This window comes from Hyaena hyaena, unplaced genomic scaffold, assembly GCF_003009895.1.
Source record: "Hyaena hyaena isolate Hyena2069 unplaced genomic scaffold, ASM300989v1 scaffold_56, whole genome shotgun sequence".
Classification (NCBI taxonomy): Eukaryota; Metazoa; Chordata; class Mammalia; order Carnivora; family Hyaenidae; genus Hyaena; species Hyaena hyaena.
Window position 1 is genome coordinate 1812341 of NW_024080688.1, and position 14008 is coordinate 1826348.

At 47.8% G+C, this 14008-nt stretch overlaps 1 protein-coding gene across 3 annotated transcripts in view; it reads left to right on the forward strand.

Annotated features, from left to right (window-relative positions):
* Window positions 1-4771: 4771 nt before the first annotated feature.
* VGLL4 (vestigial like family member 4) overlaps window positions 4772-14008 on the forward strand; it is a 162894-nt gene continuing 153657 nt past the window's right edge. Inside the window, exon 1 of one of the 3 annotated variants that reach the window (XM_039231267.1) lies at window positions 4772-4792. The gene's annotated coding sequence lies outside the window, so the exon portion shown is untranslated. Of the gene's footprint in view, window positions 4793-11195; window positions 11341-12348; window positions 12401-14008 lie in introns of those variants that run through there. The other 2 variants (XM_039231266.1, XM_039231265.1) reach the window with 2 other exon arrangements.

Genomic DNA, 14008 nt, shown 5'->3' on the forward strand with positions numbered 1-14008 from the left:
AAATGGATTTGCTTTTCTCCCTCCTTCTCCGGTTACATGAAGGCGTTGGGAAGAAAGCAGTTACATGGGCGGCCAACCCCCTACCTTTCTCTACCACTCTTCTCTCTTCCCACCCACTCCAGCCACACTGGCCTCATGGCTGGTTTTGGAACATGCCGGGTACTTAACTCTTCTGCCTCTGGGCCTTTGCATTTGCTTTGCCTCGCCTGGCACAGTCTTCCCCACATAGACACATAATTTGCTCCCTCAACTTCCCTCAGGGGTTTGCACAAGTGTTCCTTAGTATGGAAGTTTCTCTGCTTCTAGTAACTCCAGGGCCTGACTTCCCTGGTACTTTCTCATTTCCCCCACCTCTCGTTCGCTAGGGCAGCTACACAGGTGTACCTCTCTATGTATGATCTTCTCCTGCTAGAATGGCATCGTCATGAGGCAGGGACTATTTGCTAACCACCAGTGTCCGCCACATCCTAGATACTCAGCAAACTATGTGTTGGATGAGTGAATGCATGTAATAGTAACAGCTATTATTTCATGGGTAATAGAATTACAAACATTATCTCTAAAGAGGGGTGGAGTTAGGCTATTGCGGTTAATGTTTTGAGCGTCGAGGGTAATGAGGGGCCCATACCTGAATGAGGAGGTGTTAGGATCAGAAGCCACTGGGTAAAGGGGAAATGCAGCACTTAAATCTTTAGTCTTGACCCTTCCTTTGCAGCTGGGACTCATATGCCCAACTGCCTTTTCAACATTTCCTTTTGGACGTTTCATAGGCAGCTCATACCACATATGTCCAAAATGGGTCTCTTGGTACCTCTTGCCCCTACTATAAATGTGCTCCTCCCCCAACTTCCCATCTCAGTCAATGACCACCTTCCACCTTTGCTCAGGCCAAAAGCCAACGGGTCATCCTGGGGGCCTCACTTTCTTTCAACCCCCTGTGTGCAACCCATCAGAAAATTTTCCAACTCTACCATGACAGAAATGGCCAGCTGGACACCAAAGCTCTGGGTTCCTTTCCAGCAGTATGGGACTATTGACAGGAAGTGGGGACCACGTTCCTTAGCTCCCCTTCAGTCGGGGGAGGCCACATGACTGGTTCTCGCCAATGGGATTATGTGGAAGTGATCTGTGCGCAGGCCCGTGAAGGAGCAGGGGTGCCCGGTCCGGGCTCTCTTTCTCCATCTGCTGGATCGAAGAAGAGCCTGCGAAGGATTCCGAGGTCCTAGGGCTCCAGAGTCCCAAGACTGAGAATTCCTGGATCCCTGAGTCATGACTCGCAGGCAGCCACTTGCTCTTCCTGTTTGGACTTTATGTAAAAAACCACTAGGCTTTGGGGGTCAAATGTTATAATAGCCGATGTTGCCTTAACTGATACATCTATCAACAAAATGTATCTCAAATTTGTTCACCTGTCTTTCTTAATCTCTTGTTTTGTTTGGAAACACCATTCTCTTTCATCTGCAAGATTGTGAAAGTCTCCTAACTTATCTCCTGGCTTCTATCTCCCTGTCAGCTATAGACTGTGTGCTGGTCCCCCTGCAGATTCATATGCTGAAACCTCATCCCCATGTGATCCTGTTAGGAGGTGGGGCCTCCTGGGAAGGTGACCAGGGCAGGAGAGCAGAGTCCTCACAGATGGGTTTAGTGCCCTTATACAGGACCCTCGAGAGCCCTTTGCCCCATCCGCCGTGTAAGGACACGGCAAAGGAGGCCCATCTAAGAACCAGGAAGCTTGTACTCACCGGACACCGAAAATATTGGACACCTTGATCTTGGACTTCCCAGCTTCCAGAACTGTGAGAATTCAAAGTTTGTTGTTTAAGCTCCCTCATCTATGGCATTTTTGTTATACAACACAAAAGGACTCTTCTCCACGTAACCATCAGAGAGGTCTTTTTAGGACTCAAACTTGTGTTACCCCTTTCCCTAAAGCCCTCAAATGGCTTCCTTTCGCATGTAGAATACAGTGTGAACTCCTTGCTGTAGCCTGTCTACTCGTAAGTTAACTTATGTGACTTAAATTATGCTTCCTGGCTAATTGTCTCTCTTTCTACCTTCCCCTCCCCCACCCCCCGCCACAACACCTCCTCATTAGAGTATAAGCTCGTTCAGGATAGGACCTTGTCTGTTTTAGCGATAGCCACAGCTTCAATACCTAGAACGGTATGTGGCAAACAGGATGCTTAGACAGAAGGAAGAGAAGGAGTGAAGGAGGATGGGGAGCAGAAAGAAGGAGGGAGGGAGGGACGGGTAAAGAATTGCCCCAGTTAGATCAAAGCCCCTCACACTGCATCCCTAGGGTCCACACAGTCTGCTCACTGGGGATTCTAACACCATATGCAGGCGGAGAGACACAGATGGAGGGCAGGCTGAGCAGCCTGTGGCCTCTGAAGCAAGCAGCCTCAAGGGTATAGAAATGACATTGGCTACCACCCTGATGCATCCGCTCATTGTTCTTTGGAAAGCTCCCACTCTGGAAGGGAAGAAACACCCGAGCCTTTCTTTTTTCCCCTCTGTGCAGAAACCTCATCTATTTTAGACCCAAACCTGTTTCCCCCACTGCCAATAAGCACTGGAAAGATGATGGTGCCTCCTCATATGTGTAATTCAGAAGAATATTAAACTGTAAACATAATATAATGAAGACATAGTTTGCCCAAGATGACTATTTATTTTTATATATCAAGTTCTTTTGAAAATAGTTTTTTTTTTGTACATTGTGGTGCCCGAACTACAAACACGGTCTGCTCACTGGGGTTTCCAGCACCATATGCAGTAAGGGCACCTTAGACTTTGAACTTGAGCCACTTTTTATTGCATATGTGACTGTTGTAATGTATACAGATCCATTAAAAATATATATATATACGCCAGCAAGGCGCCTGACAGAATCAGTCAGTAGACCGTGCGACTCTTGATCTCAGGGTTGTGAGTTTGAGCCCCATACTGGGTGTAGAGATGACTTAAAAAATAAAATCTTAAGTATATATATTATATTAAATGTAGATAATATATGTTGTACATATAAATATATATTATATATGAATATGTGAATAAATACATATATATGTCCGCCTAAGAATATTTATATTTTTGTGTATATGTTCATATATACACAAGCTAATATAAATTCATCAGCTTAAGCGGGGTTGACTTGGATTTTAACGCTGTCTTAAATAATCAACTCTAGAGTCAAACAGATGAATGAGGAAGTTAAATAACTTTAAATAACTTTACTAGTTAAATAACTTTACTAGTTTTAAAAGTATTTAATGCTTTAAAACAAATAGCCCTGAATCTTTGTTTTTTTCCAGTTAGGGTTTTCTCTTTTCTTCCAGTTTTATTGTGGTATAATGGACACACAGCACTGTCCACCATAATGACTTGACTTACACATATTGTGAAATGATTACCACAATATTTAGTTAACATCTATCATCTCATATAGATACCGAAAAAAATTTTTTGCCCCTTTGTTTTCCCTTGTGATGAGAACTCTTAGGATTTACCGTCTTAACAACTTTTAAATATATACCGTACGACAGTGCTAGCCATGGCCATCATGGTGTACATTACATCCCTAGTGCTCATTTGTCTTATAACTGGGAATTTGCACCTTTCAGCCCCCTAACTCTGATCACTTCCCAACCCTGTGTCTGGCAATCATAAATCTGTTCTCTTTTTCTATGAGATTGGCTTCTGGTTTCTTTCTTTCTTTTTTCTTTCTTTCTTTCCTTCTTTCTGATTCCACATACCTACACATAAGTAGAGATCACCAATATACATGTCCTTCAGTACCTGTCTTACCAATGCCGTTCTCAGTAGGAGTGTATAGGAGAGAAGGTGGAAGTGTGTCCAAGTGTGTGTCCAGTGTTATTGAGCTAAAAAATGGTGGACTGAGGTTTGAGCTCTGGTCTGGATGATGCTGATGTCTCAGCGATTCTCATGTGCCAAGTGTTTCTCCATCTTTTGACAAACAATGTCAAAAATGATGTTAGAACCTCCGTAAATTCTAGTTCCATATGGTAGCGCACAGGGGACGGGCCACCAAAAGGAGATATTTCCCTTCAGAGTTGAAGAGGTGGTTTATAAGAGTAGGCTTAATAGTTTACTTAGAGAATCTCGAAAGGGTCTTTGCTGGGTGAACTTCGTGATATCCTTGAAAGGTTGTTGAATCAGGATCAGGACAGCTGGTTTGAATCCTGGCTCTGCACTAGTAAGGCAAACGTAGTGCCCTCTCTGAGGCCCCATTGTTTCATCTGTAGAATGGGGTCGCTAATGTCTTCCTCACAGGATCAAGTTGCACTAAATGGGAATGCTCAACCACGTGCTTGCATGGAGTTGTCATCCAGGAATGTTATCTCCTTCCTTCCTTGTTTACTTTCTCCTTGCCTATATATAGCGCATGCTTGAAAGAGCCCAATGCAAAGGAAGAAATTGGAGGCAAGAGAGACACATCAGTCTTGGTTTGAAAAATTCCCTCCTAGGTAGTGGTGTCCTCTGAGTGATTCTACACTCATAGGAAAAACCCATGTTCATTTCTTTTTTTTTTTAAGTTTATTTATTTTGAGAGAGAGAGAGAGCAAGAGAGAGAGAGCACACAAGTGCAAGAGTAGGGGAGAGGCAGAGAGAAAGGGAGAATTAGGATCCCAAGCAGGCTTTGCACTACCAGTGCAGAGCCCAACGTGGGACTCGAACTCACAGACCACAAGATCACTCCCTGAGCTGAAATCAAGAGTTAGACACTTACCGGAATGAACTACCCAGGAGCCCCAACACATGCTTATTTCTGGTAAGTTCCCCAACTCTCAGACTCTCTCTGTCTGAGAGTTAGCTAGTTACCTGTGGTCAGACTCTCGATGACCTTGAACCCAGCATCTACAACATTCTTTTCTCAGGAAAATGGCTTTTATTATCTCCTGCTCCAGCCCCCTGGTTTGCCTCTAAGAAAGATGGCAAACATCTATGCCAAGATGAATTGTTTCTATAGTATTTGAAGGAAAAGTCCTTGTGTGAGGATAACTCCAATCTTTGGATCAGATAGGCAGACATCACTCAGAGATCCGAGGTCAGAGCCTTGTTCTGGTATAAATCTTGTGTTGCTTAAGGGCACTCATTCAGAACCATGCTGTGGAAAGAGCTGACATTCAGAAAAATGCTCACCACTGACTCCTTGACAAGTTTCAAATGGTACCTCCCCCAACCTTGGAACATTGCCTTCACTGAATTCCACAAGCAGTTTGAGGATCGGGTTACTACCGCTCAAAATGGTCCCATCACTGGACTCCGTCCAGTTGGGTAAAGGGTAAAATTCGCACTGGGTCACAGTGGTGGGGAGGCTCACTTCTGGGCTCTCAGATGGTTGCAAGAAAAGAAAGAAAGGGAATTCACTGAGTGCTTACTTTGTGCCTGGCCCTGTTAGATGCTTTCGTATCTATATCTGCCTAGAAATTCTGCAAACGTGTTAACCATTCGTAGCTCTGTTATTTACCACATTCTGACCCTGTGACCATCGTCCCCGAATGTGAGCAGTAGAGGCTGTAGCAAGCCAGATCTTGGTTTGAATTCTAACTGCCTTCACTAGAATGATAGCTCAGCGAGAGCAATGTTTGTTCATGCTGTGCCGGCGCACGGTAGGACCTCAATACTTACTTGCAAAGTTGGGCTGCATAGCCTTTTTAAACCTTCTGTTTCCCCAACAGTCAAAGTAGGAAAAATAAAACCTACATCATGGGATTGTTTAAAGACACTTTGCATTTTGAGATAACTATAGATTCACATGCAATCGTAAGAGGTAATACAGAGAGATCATAGGTATCCTTTCCCCGAGTGGTAACATCTTGCAAAGCTACAATATACAAGATCTGTTGATCTTGTAGGATTTCCCTTCTAGGATTTTTATGTGGATTAAAGGCAATTATATAGGCATAATGCTTAGCACAGAACACGCACGTTGTAAACATTTAATCCTGGTAGCTAATATCTTCCTGGGAGACAATATGGTGTAGACAGTGCTTCTCAAAGGGTGATGTGAATATGAATCATCTGAGGAGCTGGATGAAATGCAGATTCTGATTCAGTAGGTCCGGTTGGGGCCTAAGGGGGTGTCAGATGGGTGTGACAAGCTAAGCACGGGGACTCCAGAATTAGGCTGCCAGGTTCAATTCTAGTTGCACTGCTATTATCTTTAAGAACTCCGACAAGTTCTTTAACATCTCTATGCTTCAGTGTCTTCATTTGCTTAAGTACTACGGGGATATTTACAGTCCCTACCTCACAGGGTTGTTGTGGGCTAACTGTCTTAAAGCACTTAGAACAGTGTCCAGACCATAGTTCGTGCTCATTAAATGTTAGGTATCATTATTAACTTTAGTTTTTAATGTTTATTTTTGAGAGAGAGAGTGAGAGAGAGAGAGAGAGAGAGAGAGAGAGAGAGAGACAGAATGCAAGCTGGGGAGGGGCAGAGAGAGAGAGGGAGACACAGAATCTGAAGCAGGCTCCAGCCTCTCAGCTGTCAGCACAGAGCCCAGCATGGGGCTTGAACTCGAACTGTGAGATCATGACCTGAGCCAAAGTCAGACACTCAACCAACTGAGCCACCCAGGTGCCCTGAAGTATCATTATTACTTTAGATAATTTCTTATTCTGTACTCTTGCATTGAAATATGATCATTTGAGTTTTCCACTGGTTACATTGGCCTCTGGAAAGTAGAAATGTACCTTTTCCCACTCTATGAGTAAAGGGAAGTTATGGCTAGAAGGGATTTTTAGAGCTCTTCTAGATCAGAAACGGCAAACATTCCATACACCAGTTCCCATTCGCTGCCCACAGCAGACATTACTAATCAATCTTGACACTCTGTTTTTCATTAAACCTTAATTGTGGCTTCAGAGTCCTTCTCAAGAGAGGACTCCAGACAGAGCTGGTGCTCAAGATAACACCTGTTTGCCAAACCTGATCTGATCTAAGCTCCTTATAGGTGTGGAGACTTAGACCCATATGCCATGTCTTCTGTCTCCTCGGTGCTCTTTGTGGAACAATTTGGACAGAAGAGAAGAAAAGAACAGGGGAAATTCCTATGAGCACATTACAAGCAATGGGCCATGGGGTAGAAAAAGACATTAATGCATCGAGAAGAACAATGAATCTACAGGCACTATGAGCATTTCAGATTAGCAGCCATTGGTGTTTCCCCAATTACCCCCCTTGGAAGTAGGACATGGGAGGACAAATTGGAAAATAAATTACTTATTGGGAATTTGGTGTGAAAAAAATCCATTTTTACAATAGTGAGTAATTGGAGAGCCTTCACAAATCTTAAGGAGCAAGTGGAAAACAAAGACTTTATTCTCACCTAAATGAACTCCTGAGGACCCTTCAAAGTTGCATTGGTCAGAGTCTTGGTGCTTCCCCCTCCACCTGCCGTCAGCTGTTCTATACCCTGGTTCCCACTCTCCCCACCCTATCCTTTCTCCGTGCTGGGCCATGCCTGACTTCACGGACCCTCACGGACCCTCACAGACACTTTACTTCAACGCAGATCAGATTGATGCCCTTTCTTTCTTTCTCTCTCTCTTTCTTTCTTTCTTTCTTTCTTTCTTTCTTTCTTTCTTTCTTTCTTTCTTTCTTTCTTTCTTTCTGTTTATGTATTTAGAGAGAGACAGAGAGAGTGAGTGGGGCAGGGGCGGAGAGAGAGGGAAAGAGAGATCCCAAGCAGGCTTGGCACTGTCAGCACGGAGCCCGATGTGGGGCTCAAAGTTATGAACTGTGAGATCATGACCTGAGCTGAAACCAAGCGTTGGACGCTTAACCAAGTGAGCCAGCAAGGCGCTCCAGATTGATGTCATTTCTATGGATTAATAGAGAAGAATCAGATTGTCTCTCTGAACAATTTGAACTATGAAGATACAAAGGGAGTCCATTACTAGGCAAGCAAAAGCCAAAAGGAGCTGTAGAGAGTCGAAATGACAAGGAAGCTCCTCGGTGGCCGGGTGAGAAGGAATTAAATGCGGGAGGGGGCACAGAGAAACAGAGAGAGGAAGACTGACCAATGACACTGTGGCCTGTTGAAGAAGCAGGATAATGGTCCATAGAGGCTCTTCTGGTCCTTGGCACTTTCTTTTCAATTCTTTAATGTTTTAATATAAAAATTTTAAACACATGCAAGAGTAGACAGAACAGTATAACACCTCCCCCCCACCCCCATACCCATCACTTGGCTTCAACTATGATTAACTCAGGGCCAATTTTGTTTCTCCTCAATATCCACTCGTCCACATCCTTGATTATTTTTTTTTTTTTTTAAGAATAAATTTCTGGGGGCACCTGGCTGGCTGAGCCCGTAGAGCATGAGACTCTTGATCTTGGGGTTGTGAGTTCAAGCCCCGCGTTGCGCATAGAGCTTACTTAAAAACATAAATGTTTGTTGTGTTTATAAAATCCTTGGTCTGAAACACATTCTCTTTCAGTGGTCTATGTACAACTGATCTTTGTTTTTTCAGTTTTTGTCTTTGTTTTTGTTTTTAGAAATTTGCCCAATTTGTTTTTCTTATAGCTCCTTTTATTTATTATGGAAAAATACAGACCCATATTTTTTACTATTTTAACCATTTTTAAGTGTTGGGTGCAGTGGCATTCACACTGTTGTGCAATCATCATTTAAGCAGTTATTTTTACTAGTGAACCTGTGTATGTACCCACCACCCAAAGGTAAGGAACTTGACAATAACTTCCATCTGCCTATGGTTCCCTCCCGAGCCTCCCATCCAGGCCCTTCCCGAGGTCATTACCATTCTGAATCCTTGGATCATCGCCTCCTTACTTCCTTTGTATTAGTTTTATCACAGGTGTATATACTCCGACAATTATTTTTCATTTTATTTATAACATCACAAATAGGATATTATGCTGTGCATAATCTTTTGGAACTTACATTTTTTCACGTAATATTGTCCAGATTTATCCCTGTCGTTCCAGGTCAGTGAAGGTAATTTGTTTAGGCCGTTAATATCCCATTGTGTGAATATCCTATATACCTATGTTCCAGGTCCACCCTATATCTTAATGGCACACCCCCTTTTTCTTAGGATATTGAGTGTGTCCTTCTTCTGCACAACTAAAACAGCCAGACTAAAACAACCATGCTTAGATGTTGCCAGAGGGAAGTCACACTAATGCTGATGTAAGGGAAGCAGTGAGATTAATTCGTGGAAAGGTCGAAGACTGGTCACATCCACGAGAAAAGGCCCTCTGTCCCCATGATTTATCTGCAGAGTAAGGTTTGCTCTGAGCAGTGATGGAAATTAAAGAGGCAGCTTTAGGACCTCCACACTGACCCCAAATGGAAATCATTTAGCAGCATCCAAATGGCAGGATTGTCATAAAAATCAAATGAGATAATGATATGTGGGGACACTCTGTAAACCCCAAAGCCATTTTATAAATGTGCAGTTGCATTATTATTGCTATCATTATTCATTTGCATTATCTAGATAAATCATTTTCCTATCCCTGCATGTTAAGGTGGGTGTCTGTTTATAAGGTGCCACAGCAGGACTGGATTTAAGTAGGAAGAGAGAAGGAGGGAGGTGTGAGTATTCATCGAATATTCTGCCTAGTCCTTGGTCCCTAGTCCTTGGATGTCTAAGGTGAGCATTATTATCTTTGTTTTACAGATGAGAAAATTGCACTTGATCATATGCCCCAAGTCCTGCAACTAACAGAGGCGGAGTTTGGAATGAAATCCAGGTCTTTCCAGATCCAAAGCCCTTTTCCTATCTGGCCACACGTCCTGAAATCTGCCCAAGCAGCCCTCACTCTTCTCGAGCCCTGCCCTAACTGGGCAGCGTGCAAACCTCCTCTTTATGATCTTTTCAGGTTTTTTTTCCCTCCCTAGTCTGAGATAGCCAATGAACTAACACGGAGTCAAAGTAAAAGTATCCTTGGGAAGACTGGGAGCCTTCCTGGCATAAATCTGTGAAATTTCCTTTTTTTAAAATGTTTTTAGTTATTATTGAGAGAGAGAGACAGAGCATAAGCATGAGCATGGAGGAATAGAGAGAGGAGGAGACACAGAATTCGAAGGAAGCTCCAGGCTCTGAGCTGGCTGTCAGCACAGAGCCAGACACGGGGCTTGAACTCCTAAACCGTGACATCATGACCTGAGCCGAAGCCAGAAGCTCAACCAACTGAGCCACCCAGGAGCCCCTAAATCTGTGAATTTCAACCTAGGAACTGGGAACCGCAGGGCAGCCATGCCCGGTGACTTGTCCCTTAGCTCATCCATTTACAGTGGTCCCGTGTGGCCTGGAGGAGAGTGAATTTCACAAGGGGCCACAAGCCACAGGCTCCGGCACAGGCAACACCTGTATCTGCTTCAGGTACAACATGTAATCTGGCTGTAGTGACTCCGTTAACACCTGCCCTGCCCCCCAACAGGGCCTAAGATCCAACGAGGAAATGTGCTGTGAGGCTACGATTGGATACGGTAATTGAGGGAAAACAGTTTGCAAAGTGCATCCATGTAAGCTGGTGTGTTGTTACTGTGCTCTCTCCCTCTCAGCAGAGCCTTCGCCCAGGGAAAGCCCTCTAGAAGGAGCTCCTAATAACGACGCAGGCTTGAGAACAGCCAGAAGGCGAGCAACATGAAGCCATTTAAAGCAAACCAGAGGAAGTCCAGCCTCTGACTATTTATTTTATGAAGTTAGCGGCTGGATATGTTAAGCAAATGTTTTCTTAATTGTGGCAGTACGAGAAAACAATGGGGCAAGCGCTGCCGGGGACTGGAGGATCAGGCCTCCCCCCCTCCTCCCCCCCCCCCCCCCAAATCTCTAGAGAATGACAGGAAAAAATTAAAGACCGGGCTTTTCTTTTCGTGGTCACATGTCTACGCTGCTGCTGTAATAAGAACCTGCACCAATTAGAAATGTTTTACCTCCTCCCCTCTGCCCCTCCCCGGGCGCATTTCAGAGCAGCCCGGGTTGTGGACTCCAGGAGTTTGCCAAACACAGCAAACACCGCTGTGTGAGCGGCCGGAGGGGGCTCCTTCCACCCCGGCCGCCCTCCCTTCCTCCTCCGCTCCCTCCCTTCCACGCTGTTTTCATTTACTGGGACTTCCTCCTCCGGGCGAGGGAGGGGGAGGGAAGACGCTGCCGAGCGCCCGGGGCGTGAGTGCGTGTGTGCGCGCGCGTGTGTGCGGTGGAGAGTGAGTGGAGGGGTGTAGGATGCTGTGATGGGAGGAACCCGAGCCGCGTCAGAGTGCCCCGGACCGCAGCGGCCCTTCTGATCGCGGTGGCACCGGAGTGCACGCTTCCCGCAGCGGGCGCGACCTGGACCCGCAGGTACGTGTGGCCGCCGGCCTGTCTGCGCGCTGTGCTTGGGCGTGCGCGCGACGGGAAAGTGAGGCAGCGGTCGGGTCGGCGTCCCGGGGACGCGAGGCCCTGCGTGCGCCGCGGGCGAGCGGGTGAGCGCCGGGCCCCGGGGACGCCGGGCGTGCGCCCTTCCGGGGGCTGCCTGCGGAGGGAGGGAAGCGTGCGGTCTGGAGCCGAGCACCGCGTAGGCGCGGCAGGTCCGGCCCAAGTGCCCTGGCACTCGCTGAACTGCGCGTGGCGGGCGAGGGGCAGCAGACCCAGTGGGTGTGGAGTGCGGCTAGACCGGGGATGTCGGTGTCCCGTGTCCCGTGTCCACTGGATGCGTGGGCCCCCTGCGTGCGTGTGGGGAACGTGCCCGGCCCCGAAGAGCAGGCACCTGGGCGCCACGGAAGGCTCGCTGGTGCGTGTACGCGGACGGTGCGTTCCCGCCGGTGGCTGGGCCTTTCGGGGGGTAGAGCGGTGTGTGAGATGCCGGGTCCTCGCGCCCTCGGGAACGAGCGCCTCCTCCGGGCGCCCAGCGCCGCCCCAGGCCCGCGCAGTGGTCGCCCGCCCGAGCGCGTCGGCGCCCGCCGGGTAGGTGCGAGGCGCCGCGCGGCGTGCGGCGGGCGGGGGAGGGGAAACGAGCCGCTCCCGGGCGCGCGCGGCCCCGCCCCCGCCTCCGCCTCCCAGCCGGCTCACCTGGGCTCGGCCGCCCACCTGCTCGGGGGGAGGGGCGTGGCCGGGGGGCGTGGCCTGGCGGGCCAGGCGGAGCCCGGCGGAGCGGGGCCGAGGGCGGGCGGCGCCTCATTCCAGGGATTCCTCGCGCTTCCGCGCTCGCGTCCGTCGCGGAGTCGGCCTGGCGCGCGCCGCCCGCGTGTGCGTGTGGGTGTGCAGCGGGGGAGTCGGTGCGGGAGCGCGGGCGCGAGCGCGCCTGTGCGTCGGCGCGCCCCCGGAGTGCGCCCCGCGCGCTCGGCGGTCCCGCCCCCACCCCCGCCCCCGCCCCCACGGGGCCCGGCCGGCCCGAGGCGGGCGAGCCCAGAGCCGCCCGGCGGTGAGTGCGGGAGAACCGGGCCTGCGGGGGAGCCCCCGGGCGGGCTGGCTGGGAGCTGCACTGGGGGCGGCCTCCTGCACGGAGGAGGCGCCCGGCACTCGCGGGGCAGCTTGAGGCTCCCGCTGGGGAGCCGAAGCTCCAGGGCTCTCCGAGGGAGGTCCGGCTCCTGGAGGGCTCCCGGGAGGAAGGCGTCCTGGGAGTGCGAGGCACGGGGCCGGGAAGGGGGCCCGCGCCCTGCAGACCCTGGGTCCTGGCCGGCGGCAAAGGAGGCCTGGGTGCACGACTGCGGGAAGGGGCTGAGGATGGGCAGCTGGGTCGGGGCTCTTTTCTCTTCCTCTGTTCCCTGCCCCTCCTCAAAACAAAACGGCGCACTCTTCCAGCACCGGGTGCAGGCCTCGCCGAAAAAGCAAAGGGCTTTGCTTTTTTTTTCTTTTCTCTTTCTCTCTCTTTTTTTTTTTTGTTCAAAGTCTCCTTTGATTCCTGACACTGAAACATGGGAATGTCTTAGGTTAGGATGACAGTGCCTGTTGGCGCAGCTTACCCTTTATGCACTTTACTGGCATATATTCGTCTGTTTAAGCTAGATAATTAAAAAAATCGGTTTCACTTTGATCATTGGTGCTGTATGTTTTTGCTAGTTGCATTTCCTTCTCTGTGGTTAATAAGAACCAGCAGCCCGGGGGCGGGGGGTGGAAGCTGCCCTTCTAGTTTTTATCAGCAGCTGGTTGCTCCCTCTGTTTGAAAGGTGCTCTCCCAGTTTGCAGATTTTACAAATCTTGTTCTAAACCCAAGCCTGCCTTGGCGAGAGTGAACGCTTGCATTTGTTTCCTCTGACCATTCAGAGACAAAACTCAGAAATGATAGTGTTCCTGTTAGTATTTGAAAGTCAGTTTTGCGTACTGCATAGTTTAGCATACCAGACTTTAACTCTTCGCTCTCCTCCACTAACTTGCACGCTCATTGTTTCCTCCTTGCGGCGCACGACTGTGAAGGGTAGCGTGTAGTTGAAAGAGCTTTAGAGTACTGATGACACGATCTTGGAGCAAGTTAATTATCATCTCTAAATCTCTAAATGCCTTAACTTTAAATAATGGGTTTAGCAACACTTGAGAGGTTTGTTGTGTATGCTCAACACAATTTTGTGTTTATTTTCTTCTGTGTGTTTCCTTTTACGTCTGGATGAAAATCATCTCCCCCATGGTTGAAATGATGTAAGCCTCTCAAATTGTATTTAATTTCGGCAAAGTATTAATCCCAGGCTCATTTCCCCTGCCACTGTTTTTGTCACATTTGGGGCAGCTTGCTTTTGGCTTTCCATTTGGAAGGGAATGCAAACTAATCTTTATTTTGACCAAAACACAATACAATTAAGATAATTCTATAAATAACCATGGAGTACATTCCCAAACTCTGAATGTTGTAGTAAAAACAGCTGTGGGTTATTTCTGGAGCCTTGATTTTAAGGCCAATCTCTGTCACCTACTAACATTGTGACCAGAAAAAGTTACTTCTACTTAACTTTTGTATTTGATTTTCCTCTGTAAGAGCGTAATAGTATCTATTGCAAGACATCAAGACCTCAGGGATTACAGGCAATAATATGCCTTG